The sequence below is a fragment of the Symphalangus syndactylus genome, chromosome 15 (genome assembly GCF_028878055.3).
Source record: "Symphalangus syndactylus isolate Jambi chromosome 15, NHGRI_mSymSyn1-v2.1_pri, whole genome shotgun sequence".
NCBI classification, from domain to species: Eukaryota; Metazoa; Chordata; class Mammalia; order Primates; family Hylobatidae; genus Symphalangus; species Symphalangus syndactylus.
In genome coordinates, this window is record NC_072437.2 from 90,137,094 (window position 1) to 90,149,317 (window position 12,224).

The 12,224-nt window shown below is 46.5% G+C and overlaps 1 pseudogene; it reads right to left on the reverse strand.

Annotated features, from left to right (window-relative positions):
* Positions 1–234: 234 nt before the first annotated feature.
* Positions 235–2,125, reverse strand: LOC129464016 (steroid hormone receptor ERR1-like; annotated as a pseudogene).
* Between the last annotated feature and the right edge of the window lie 10,099 nt (positions 2,126–12,224).

Below are 12,224 nucleotides of genomic sequence, written 5' to 3' on the forward strand. Positions count from 1 at the left end.
ATGGCTTGCAAGGGGCAGCACTGTGCCCAGAGCCTGGACACACGTTCCCAGCTTCTGACACCCCCTAGGAGGGGGGAGGGGAGGGTGTGGGGCCTGCTCCCAGGGACTGATGGCATTGCCCTGGCCCTGCCAGCAGGCTGTGGCACTGCCCAGACCCCAGCTCCACCCCAGCCCTTGGGGCTGACCCCTGCTAGTCAGGTCCTGCCAGAACCCCCACCAGTCCCACCCCTTGCCTCAGTCCATCATGTCCTCGAGCATCTCCAAGAACAGCTTGTGCATGGGCACCTTGCCCTTCCAGCTTCACCCCAAAGAAATGGGCCAGCACTTTGCCCGCTGTCTGGCGGAGAAGCGGTGGCGTGAGCAGCAGCCTGCCTGCCCGCCGCTGCTCAGCACCCCCTCAGCTGCCAGCCCGGCCGGCTTCATACTCCAGAAGGGCCTCGTGCGGAGCTTCTGGCAGCTGCTCCACAGCCTCGGCATCTTCGATGTGCAGAGTCTGAATCCGCAAGGGCCAGGACCTTCAGTAGAACCTACTCCCCTCGTTCCAGCCGCAGGGCCTGCAGCCGCCGCACCAGTTGCAGCAGGGCAGCCCCCAGTTCCCCCAGGCCAGCTGCCGGTGCCCCCTCTTCATCCAGGACTCAGTCCTCAGCGAAGGCCAGCTCATCCTGCAGTGGCAGTGAGCGCTGGGTCACACCCGGCACCAGCACCTCCATCCACACGCTCTGCAGTACTGACATCTGGTCAGACAGCGACAGCGATGAGAAGCCTGGGATGCTCTTGGCCCAGCTGATGGTGACCACGATCTCTCGGTCAAAGAGGTCACAGAGAGTAGCCACGGCTGGAAGGTGCCCATCAGGGCCCACGAGGTCGGGCAAGGCATACAGCTTCTCAGGCTCAACCACCAGCAGATGAGACACCAGTGCATTCTCTGGGGCTGTCTTCCGGGGGCCTCCAGCGACTGCCAGGGGCCCAGCAGGGAAGGGGCCCGGGAAGGGCTGCGGGTCCACCCTCTGGCGCCGCTTGTACTTCTGCCGCCCACCCCGGAGGCAATCCAGGCGCACTCCCGCAGGCACTTGGTGAAGCGGCAGGCCTGACAGGCCTTGCGTCTCCGCTTGGTGATCTCTCACTCGTTGCAGGCCAGACAGCTGTACTTGATGCTCCTCTGGATGGTCCTCTTGAAGAAGGCTTTGCAGTCCTCACAGGATGCCACACCGTTGTGGCAGCCGGAAGCCACATGCCCACAGACCAGGCAGAGGCGCTTGGGCAGGGAGCTGAGCACCAGCTTCCCACCGCCCTGCTCGCCAGGCCCAGCCCCTCCCCATCCTCCTCTTCCTTGTGGTCTGGGAGGCAGTGGATGGGAGCTGGACCAGGGGCCAGGGCCACAAGAGGCTCGGGTCTCCGTCTCCGAGGAACCCTTTGGACTGTCGGGCCTCGCCGGCTCTTCCATGATGTACAGAGGCTCACTGCCCACAACCTGGCTGGACATGGCGCTGGTCACCTGACACGCGGCTGCCCTCCTAGCCCAGCATGCCGATCCCAGGCACACGGCGGGCGCCGCCCGCTCCACCTCCTCGCAACCGGCCTGCAGGTCCGCTCTTATACTTCCGCTGTCGCAGAAGCCGCCACCTCCGGGGCGCCGCACCCCGTCCCTCAACCTGCGCACATCTTTGGGAAGTTGCCTAAAGTTGCCACGCCTCCCCCCAGCCTCGAAGCCCGCGGAGAGCTCTACCAGGTTATCAGGAAGTAAGTGGGGAGAGCCAAGGAAGAGGAAGTTCTCCCCGGCCATTGCGATGACCTTTGACCCAGAGAGGAGGGTGGCCCCAGGCCCCTTCGAGCGCCCCCACGTGGTCTTCAGAGCCCCTTCCCCGACATAGAGCCCTCCGCGTCTTCCACCCAGGCCCGCCCCAGGGACTTCGGCAAGGGCGGGATTGAACCCTGCCCCGGGGCGGGGTGGATCGGAGGCCCAACCCTGACCCTGGCCAGGACCCGCAGCCGGAGCGAGATCCTGCCCCAGGCCGGCCCACCAGGACTCGGACGCCGGATCCCGCCTGAACCCTGACCAGTCCGGCCCTCGACTGGGTCCCAACCGTGGCCCAGACTGGCCCCAGAGCCGGACCCCGCCTGCAGCCCGCCCCGCCCGCCTCCCTGCCGCCGCATTCGAGAATTTCAAGAACTAAGTGGCCGGAAGCGGTGGCGGAAAGTAGGATATACCAGTATCTAACAGTAGCTTTGGATCAAAAAGTGATTAGATTGCCGTTGTATCTTTTATTGTGTTCTCTTGCAAATATTAATCTTAATGTTTCCTGAAATGTGATAATACTTGCATTTCATTTGGATAATAATGAATAATAGTTAAGTCCTCTTGGGTCTGCCCCAATACCTTCTTCCTCAGCACCTCTTTGGTGCTGGTGTCCAAGAGGGAGTTATCAGCCAGGGCCCCCAGCCGCTGCTCCCTAACCATCCCCCTCCCCATAGCAGCTCAGACAGCGGCTCCTTCTCACTGGGCAGGGAGTGAACTCTGGGCTGCGCTGAGGTTATGCTCAACCAAACTCCTCTTCACGGTACCAGCTTGTGTCTCGCTCCATGTGTGACTGGCCATGAAAAAGCCTGGATTCATGGGGTGGGGGCTGGAAGGTGGAATTAGTACCTTTTCAATTTGTTTTAGAAAGTTATTTTCCAATAAAAAGATAACTAAGCAAAAAGAAAATAGTGGCAAGACATGAGCTCTAGAGCCAGACTGCCTGAATTCACCTCCCAACTCTACTGCCTTATGACATTTCTCTGGCCTGTTTTCTCATTTGTAAAATGGGAATAATATTAATGCTTATGTGAAGGATAAGGTTTTGTGAAGATCAGTGAGTTTCAGTGCACACAAAATTCTTAGCACAGTACCTGACATATAGAAAAGATTGCCTTAACTATTGTAGCTATAAATGTCCATGTTAGTGTATTAAATAAATGCTTTACATGTATTTAAATGAGTATATTAGGGCTTGTGTATAAACTTCTTCTTGCCTTGCTAGGAGTTGCTGTATGTACTGAAAGGTGTAAATAAATGTTTCAAAACACGTTTTTTGCTGCTCTTACATTTTACCAATGACTTTGCCCATCTTTTTCTTTTTCTTTTTTTTTTTTTCTAGATGGAGTCTTGCTCTGTCACCCAGGCTGGAGTGCAGTGGTGCGATCTCAGCTCACTGCAACCTCTGCCTCCTGGGTTCAAGTGATTCTTCTTCCTCAGCCTCCCGAGTAGCTGGGATTACAGGCACCCACCACCACGCCAGCTAGCTGGGATTACATGTGCACATCACGACGCCCAGCTAATTTTTGTATTTTTAGTAGAGATGGGATTTCACCGTGTTGGCCAGGCTGGTCTTGACCTCTTGACCTCAGGTGATCTGCCTGCCTCAGCCTCCCAAAGCGCTGGGATTATAGGCATGAGCCACCGTGCCCAGACTATTACGAGGTTGTAATGCCTATTCTCTGGGTTTAGCAGAAAGACCAAGTTATTTTTCCCCCAAACCAATATTTTTCTTTGTCTATTAGAACATGCTTTATACTGCATGTGGGGGGATGTGTGCGCCTGACAGTCCCTGACCAGCACCTTGTATCTTGTTGAGTTATGAATGATTTCTCTATGGTTATTTCTTTTCTGAATATAAGTAATCACCATGGCAATGTTGTCACTTATTAATGATGCAATTAAGACTTTACGCATCTCTGCAAATCTACTTAAAAATAAAATAGCTTTAAAAATATGTTGCCCTCACATTTGTATCAATTACTCATCCTGTCTTGTGTTTTGTTTGTTTGTTGTTGTTGTTTTCTGCCTTTAGTTTTGCCTGCATTTGCTTTGTCAGAACATAGGGCCTATAGAAAGAAAGCATAGGCCAGGTGCAGTGGCTTACGCCTGTAATCCCAGCACTTTGGGAGGCCTAGGCAGGTGGATCGCAAGGTCAAGAGTTCGAGAGCAGCCTGATCAACATGGTGAAACCCTGTCTCTACTAAAAATACGAAAATTAGCCGGGCATGGTGGCATACACCTGTAATACCAGCTACTCAGGAGGCTGAGGCAGGAGAATCGTTTGAACCTGGGAGGTGGAGGTTGCAGTGAGCCGAGAGCATGCCACTGCACTCCAGCCTGGGCAACAGAGCGAGACTCCGTCTCAAAAAAAAAAAAAAAGGAAAGAAAGAAAGGGTAGAGTTTAAGATGGTTTGATTCTCTAGATTGTGTTACTCTCATTTTTCATTTGAAGAAATGGAGGCACTCTGAGGCATATTTATTATACTGTAGTCTGGTCAACCAGAAAAACAACCACACAGAAACAAGGTGCCCCGGTCCTAACAGCTGCACCCACCTAAAACCCAGATACCCACATGGCCAGCAGCAGCAGCCCCCATATGTCTCTGAGCCACATTTGCCTCAGTTTCTCTCTGTAAAGTGGTTATAATGCCTCCCTCACTCATATCACAAGGGTAACTGAGACCTTGCCTGAGAGATGGCTTTGTGTGAAGGGGTAGTGCTAGACAGTGCTAGGAAGATGTGATTGATCGTCATGCTCTGGACACTGCCATTCATGAGATGAAAGTTGGGAAACTATTCTCAGGGAGAGGCCTCACCCTTCCCAGTCCAGGCAGCCCTCTTCACATCCATATTGGATACTGGTTCCTGTCCTGTTACTATCTGTGGATGTAAATATCTATCTGTCAATATGCACAATTAGTGGAAGACGTAGGTTGCCAAAAACCATATTTGTTTAGTATGAAAGATAAACAGAACCTTTGGGAAAGTTGTCTAATCATTGGTTCTGGAAAGTTTTCCCTCTGTGTGCATAAAATTAAGAATTTGGAATTCACAGCAGCATGACAGAGTTTACAGGAAGCTGAAAAGGACCATGATTGTTGTTTTGAAGGCTTGCAGCCTTAAAGGTGTGCAAAATTACAGAGGACAAGAAGCCATTTTCACAACTGGATTTGAAGCATCAATTATTCAGCATCTGTTTACTGAGAGCCTGGTACGTGCCCAGCACCAGGCATGGCTCCTGCCTTAGGATCAAGTGCAGCTGAGGAGAGAAAAGCAACGCCCAAGAAACAGTTTCAGAACATTTAGTGCTGTCTTGACTAGGAATAGAAAAAGAAGTTAAAAACAAAACCCACGCACACACAGAGAAATGAGGGTCGGCCATAGTGGGCAGAAAGGGGATTTCAGAAAGCTTTTAGATGAGTTATATTTTACTTTTTCTTAAAAAAACAAAATCTGTCATATGTCAGCTAGTGCTGCTGCTGAAGAAGCTGAACATCGTCCCAGAGGGCAGCAGAACCCTCAGCATCTCACATAGGCAGTTTCCAGCCAGGTGTATGCCAGTTGCTGCATATACTTGTCTGCTCTGAGCCCTGGCACCCCCCTCCAGCTGACAGCTGCTTTGTTGAAACTACTGTTAATGCTGAAGAGGGAGTGAAAAGAAAAAAGGGCATCGTGAGGTGTCCTGCCTCTGCAGGTTGGGGCATGGAGGGGTTCTTTCTGAGGAGCCGGACCCTTAATTCCTGACGCACTTTTAAAAATAGTCACAGTAACATACTTTCAGTTTAGCATCAGAACCAGATGCTAATATTATGACTACAAATAATGACTTAGTACTTACGGACCCACGGTGACTATGCTAAAAAATTTTCATGTATTTCTTAGAATCTTTACAATAACACCATAAAGAAAGTACTAAGAGTGTCCCACTTTGCAGATGAGGAAACTGATGTTTAGAGAATTTCGAAATCTGTCCTACGTTACACAACTATCAGGTGGCCCATATGAAATTGCCTTTTTAGGTATCAAAAACCAGTCACTTATTAAAAATTCCATGTAGTTTATGCTGACAATTTCTGGCAGAGCCATGGCTACCTGATAACTCTAAGTTTGTGTGTATATAACAATCTAAAACTCTCCATGGCTGGGCTAAGTTTTAGTCAGATTTCACCAAATTAAAGAACTGATCTTCTACAAAGTTAAAAAAATTTTGTTTGCATTTTCAGCAAAATAGCTCTTTATGTTAAACTCTGAGACATGGAATACTAAAGTTTATGATATCATTGTGGTTGCAACAGTGTTGAACTTGCAGATTCCATGATGGTTGATTTTTGACTGCTTGAGTGTGTTGCCCTGCCTGCAGGGTGAGCTGTGATGCTCACATAGAGATATTTGAGTTGTATTAAAATGGAGCCAAGGCCTAATGGGCTGTAAGAAATAAATGTGCTGTGGCAGTGTGTCTGGTGATTTCCACCCGTCATTCATTTATTGTTAGACCAGTGACATTCTCTAAACAAACATCTTACCAGTCGATGGATGAGTACTCCCTGTGTCCCATACATAATTCTCATGCTTAAAAAGTAATTGTAAAAACAAAATGGTCAGTATGCCTAATATATCACTGTTCTTCCTTAGCAATTAGAATGTGTAAAATGAGTGAAATTAGAATAAAGAAGAACATTTCTATCTTGGTTGCATGGGCAGATAGGTCTTGGACCTCTGGAAGTTCAGCTCAGTCCACCAGTGTTTATTGAGCACCTGCAGCCAGGTGAGAGGCATTCTGCAGAATTTGTGGAAGATTCGTACATACTTAAGTGTTCCCTACGATGTCCCAGTCTCCCTATTTATAAAATGAATAAAGACAGCTCTATTTCCAAGAGATTTCATTTGTATGGCAGCTTACAATCTTCCAGAGAAACATGGCTGCCATTTACATTATTAATAAATCAAATTGTTCTGTAACAGAAACCAGCTCAGTCAACCTGTCTATATTTACAATTAAAGTGGTTTGTTTGTTTAACAGATGCTTAAGCCTTACTTCCAGGTACTGTTTTAAGCATTTTACGTTTTCTTTTGTTTGTTTTTTTTGAGACGGAGTCTCGCTCTGTCGCCCAGGCTGGAGTGCAGTGGCGATCTCGGCTCACTGCAAGCTCTGCCTCCCGGGTTCACGCCATTCTCCTGCCTCAACCTCCTGAGTAGCTGGGACTACAGGCGCCCGCCACCACACCCAGCTAATCTTTTTTTGTATTTTTAGTAGAGACGGGGTTTCATCTTGTTAGCCAGGATGGTCTTGATCTCCTGACCTCATGATCCGCCCACCTCGGCCTCCCAAAGTGCTGGGATTACAGGCGTGAGCCACCGCGCTCGGCTGCATTTTACATATTTTTAAAAATCCTGTTACATAGATATTGTTACTATTCCCATTTTACAGATGAGGAAACTGAGGCCTAGAAAGGTTAGATAACAGTCCTAAGGCCACAGGACTCTGAAAGTAAGTAAGGAAGCCAGGTTAAACCCAGGCAGTCTGGTTCATACTCTTCCTGAATGTGATAACCCTGCAGTCTGTTCCATCCTGGGCACAGGCAAGTGGCTATTCTCACTGTGGAAATCCGGTTTGGAAGAGTCATTCTTTGTGTCCCTGAATATGATGCGTTTTTCACTTATTTCCTGAGGAGACTATTGCTGTTTCTTAAAGGTTCAATGGCCTTTTTTATCCAATTTGTGATGGATTCAAAAACAGAAGGAAGGATTTTTCCAGGAGGTATCTCTGTTTCTGTAATGGAATAGCCATTAGTTCTAGTTTCTCCCCTTAGCTAGCTCCCCCCGACATTCTCTCTCTCTCTCTCTCTCTCTCTCTCACACACACACACACACACACACACACACACACACACACCCGTTGAGTGTTCGGATGACGACCCTGCGAGCCATGAGTTCCTGTCTGACAACATAAAAAGTTGACATAGAGTCAGCCCCCTCTCACTGCCTGTCAGAATTCTACTTTCTTCCTTTTAGTTTTATAAACCCATTCATCCAAGCTGTGAGATTAAAAAAAGCAAAATTACTAGACCCCCTTAAAGAATTGGGTAATTTTTGCAACATCATCATCCCTTCCCCACCCCAGCACCCCACTTTCAGAACAAACAAGAGACCTCTTGGTTTGACTTTTCAACACTCAGCCATATTTGGAAGTGATGATTACTCTGGTTAGGAATTTCATATATTTTAAATGTGGTTTCAAAGGTCTTTTTAAAATTAATTCCTCCTTCCAGCTTTCCTCTCTCTTTTTCTCTCCCCTCTTCCCTCTCTTCTTCCCATGTGTGCCTGTGCATCTGTGTGTGTTTCTGTATTTTAAATGTATTCTTTGAAGACAGACCATGTTAGATTTTGTCAGTGGCACATTTCCTTGATGGCTATTTTATCAGCATGTTTTTCTTCACCTTCCATGGATACGCATCTGCCCCCAAATAGCGTTTAATGAAGAGGTCTTCGAAATAAATCTCTGAAAACAAAAGCTACTTTATTCATCATCTGCATGGAGAGCAGCCAGGGAAACTCATCTGTGAAATGCGTAATTAGGAACCAGAGGACTGTGTTTGTGCATTTGCCAGAGAGTGGGGAGATATCGATGGTGTTAATAAAATCCTGATTTTCACTTCTTTCTTCCTTGATCAGAATAAGAATTAGGTTACATAGAAACTGAATGACAAGAGGCAGCATAGAGAAGAAAAATGCATTATTTTTCTTATTGTAATATCCTTCTTCCCATATTCTTTTTCATACCAAAACATGGTGCTAAAGGTCTTTAAGATTCATATATGTAAGCTATATATGAAAAGAAAGCAGAATTACGTGGGGAAAATAAACATTTACTTTTCTGTAGACTAAAAGTAAAAATCTTCATATTTCTGTTTTACTGTTTCTTATTTTAAAATATTTAATTGACAAACATGTATATATTCAAGGTATAAAATGGGATGATGCGGTCTGCACACCTTGTGTAATGATTACTAAAATCAAATTAATTAACATATCCACCACCACTCAGTTATCATTTTTTGTGTGTGTGAGTGTGTCTATAGTAAGGACAATTAAAATGTGCTCTCGGGGGTGGAGCCAAGGTGGCCGAATAGGACAGCTCCAGTCTACAGATGCCAGCGTGAGCGACGCAGAAGGTGAGTGATTTCTGCATTTTCAACTGAAGTACCAGGTTCATCTCACTGCGGAGTGCCAGACAGTAGGCGCAGGACAGTGGGTGCAGTGCACCTTATGCAAGCCGAAGCAGGGTGAGGCATTGCCTCACCCGGGAAGTGCAAGGGGTCAGGGAATTTCCTTTCCTAGTCAAAGAAAGGGGTGAGAGATGGCACCTGGAAAATCGGATCACTCCCACCCTAATACTGCGCTTTTCCAATGGGCTTAAAAACGGCACACCAGGAGATTATATCCCACACCTGGCTCGGAGGGTCCTACGCCCACGGAGTCTCACTCAGTGCTAGCAGAGCAGTCCGAGATCAAACTGCAAGGCGGCAGCGAGACTGGGGGAGGGGCACCTGCCATTGCCCAGGCTTGATGAGGTAAACAAAGCAGCCAGGAAGCTCGAACTGGGTGGAGCCCACCACAGCTCACGGAGGCCTGCCTGCCTCTGTAGGCTCCACCTCTGGGGGCAGGACACAGACAAACAAAAAGACAACAGTAACCTCTGCAGACTTAAATGTCCCTGTCTGACAGCATTGAAGAGAGTAGTGGTTCTCCCAGCACGCAGCTTGAGATCTGAGAACGGGCAGACTGCCTCCTCAAGTGGGTCCCTGACCCCCGAGTAGCCTAACTGGAAGGCACCCCTCAGTAGGGGCGGACTGACACCTCAAACGGCTGGGTACTCCTCTGAGACAAAACTTCCAGAGGAATGATCAGGCAGCAGCATTTGCGGTTCACCAATACATGCTGTTCTACAGCCACTGCTGCTGATACCCAGGCAAACAAGGTCTGGAGTGGACCTCTAGCAAACTCCAACAGACCTGCAGCTGAGGGTCCTGTCTGTTAGAAGGAAAACTAACAAACAGAAAGGACATCCACACCAAAAACCCATCTGTACATCACCATCATCAAAGACCAAAGGTAGATAAAACCACAAAGATGGGAAAAAAAACAGAGCAGAAAAACAGGAAACTCTAAAAATCAGAGTGCCTCTCTCCTCCTCAAAAGGAATGCAGCTCCTCACCAGCAACGGAACAAAGCTGGACGGAGAATGACTTTGACGAGTTGAGAGAAGAAGGCTTCAGACGATCAAACTACTCCGAGCTACAGGAGGAAATTCGAACCAATGGCAAAGAAGTTAAAAGCTTTGAAAAAAAATTAGGCGAATGGATAACTAGAATAACCAATGCAGAGAAGTCCTTAAAGGACTTGATGGAGCTGAAAACCAAGGCACAAGAGCTATGTGAAGAATGCAGAAGCCTCAGTAGCCAATGCAATCAACTGAAAGAAAGGGTATCAGTGATGGAAGACGAAATGAATGAAATGAGGTGAGAAGAGAAGTTTAGAGAAAAAAGAATAAAAAGAAACGAACAAAGCCTCCAAGAAATACGGGACTATGTGAAAAGACCAAATCTACGTCTGATTGGTGTACCTGAAAGTGATGAGGAGAATGGAACCAAGCTGTAAAACACTCTGGAGGATATAATCCAGGAGAATTTCCCCAATCTAGCAAGGCAGGCCAACATTCAAATTCAGGAAATACAGAGAATGCCACAAAGATACTCTGTGAGAAGAGCAACTCCAAGACACATAATTGTCAGATTCACCAATGTTGAAATGAAGGAAAAAATGTTAAGGGCAGCCAGAGAGAAAGGTCGGGTTACCCACAAAGGGAAGCCCATCAGACTAACAGCGGATCTCTCAGCAGAAACTCTTCAAGCCAGAAGAGAGTGGGGGCCAATATTCAACATTCTTAAAGAAAAGAATTTTCAACCCAGAATTTCATATCCAGCCAAACTAAGCTTCATAAGTGAAGGAGAAATAAAATACTTTACAGACAAGCAAGTGCTGAGAGATTTTGTCACCACCAGGCCTGTCTTAAAAGAGCTCCTGAAGGAAGCACTAAACATGGAAAGGAACAACTGGTACCAGCAACTGCAAAAACATGCCAAATTGTAAAGACCATTGAGGCTAGGAAGAAGCTGCATCAACTAACGAGCAAAATAACCAACTAACATCATAATGACAGGATCAAATTCACACATAACAATATTAACTTTAAATGTAAATGGGCTAAATGCTCCAATTAAAAGACACAGACTGGCAAATTGGATAAAGAGTCAAGACCCATTGGGGTGCTGTATTCAGGAAACCCATCTCACGTGCAGAGACACACATAGGCTCAAAATAAAGGGATGGAGGAAGATCTACCAAGCAAATGGAAAACAAAAAAGGCAGGGGTTGCAATCCTAGTCTCTGATAAAACAGACTTTAAGCCAATAAAGATTAAAAGAGACAAAGAAGGCCATTACATAATGGTAAAGGGATCAATTCAACAAGAAGAGCTAACTACCCTAAATATATGCACCCAATAAAGGAGCCCCCAGATTCATAAAGCAAGTCCTGAGTGACCCACAAAGAGACTTAGACTCCCACACAATAATAATGGGAGACTTTAACACCCCACTGTCAACATTAGACAGATCAACGAGACAGAAAGTTAACAAGGATACACAGGAATTGAACTCAGCTCTGCAGCAAGCGGACCTAATAGACATCTACAGAACTCTCCACCCCAAATCAACAGAATATACATTCTTTTCAGCACCACACCACACATATTCCAAAATTGACCACATAGTTGGAAGTAAAGTGCTCCTCAGCAAATGCAAAAGAACAGAAATTATAACAAACTGTCTCTCAGACCACAGTGCAATCAAACTACAACTCAGGATTAAGAAACTCACTCAAAAACCTGCCTCTGAATGAATCCTGGGTACATAACGAAATGAAGGCAGAAATAAAGATGTTCTTTGAAACCAATGAGAACAGAGACACAACATACCAGAATCTCTGGGACACATTCAAAGCAGTGTATAGAGGGAAATTTATAGCACTAAATGCCCACAAGAGAAAGCAGGAAAGTTGTAAAATTGACATCCTAACATCACAATTAAAAGAACTGGAGAAGCAAGAGCAAACAAATTCAAAAGCTAGCAGAAGGCAAGAAATAACTAAGATCAGAGCAGAGCTGAAGGAAATAGAGACACAAAAAAACCCTTCAAAAAATCAATGAATCCAGGAGCTGGTTTTTTGAAAATTTCAACAAAATTGATACACTGCTAGCAAGACTAATAAAGAAGAAAAGAGAGAAGAATCAAATAGACACAATAAAAAATGACAAAGGGGACATCACCACCAATCCCACAGAAATACAAACTACCATCAGAGAATA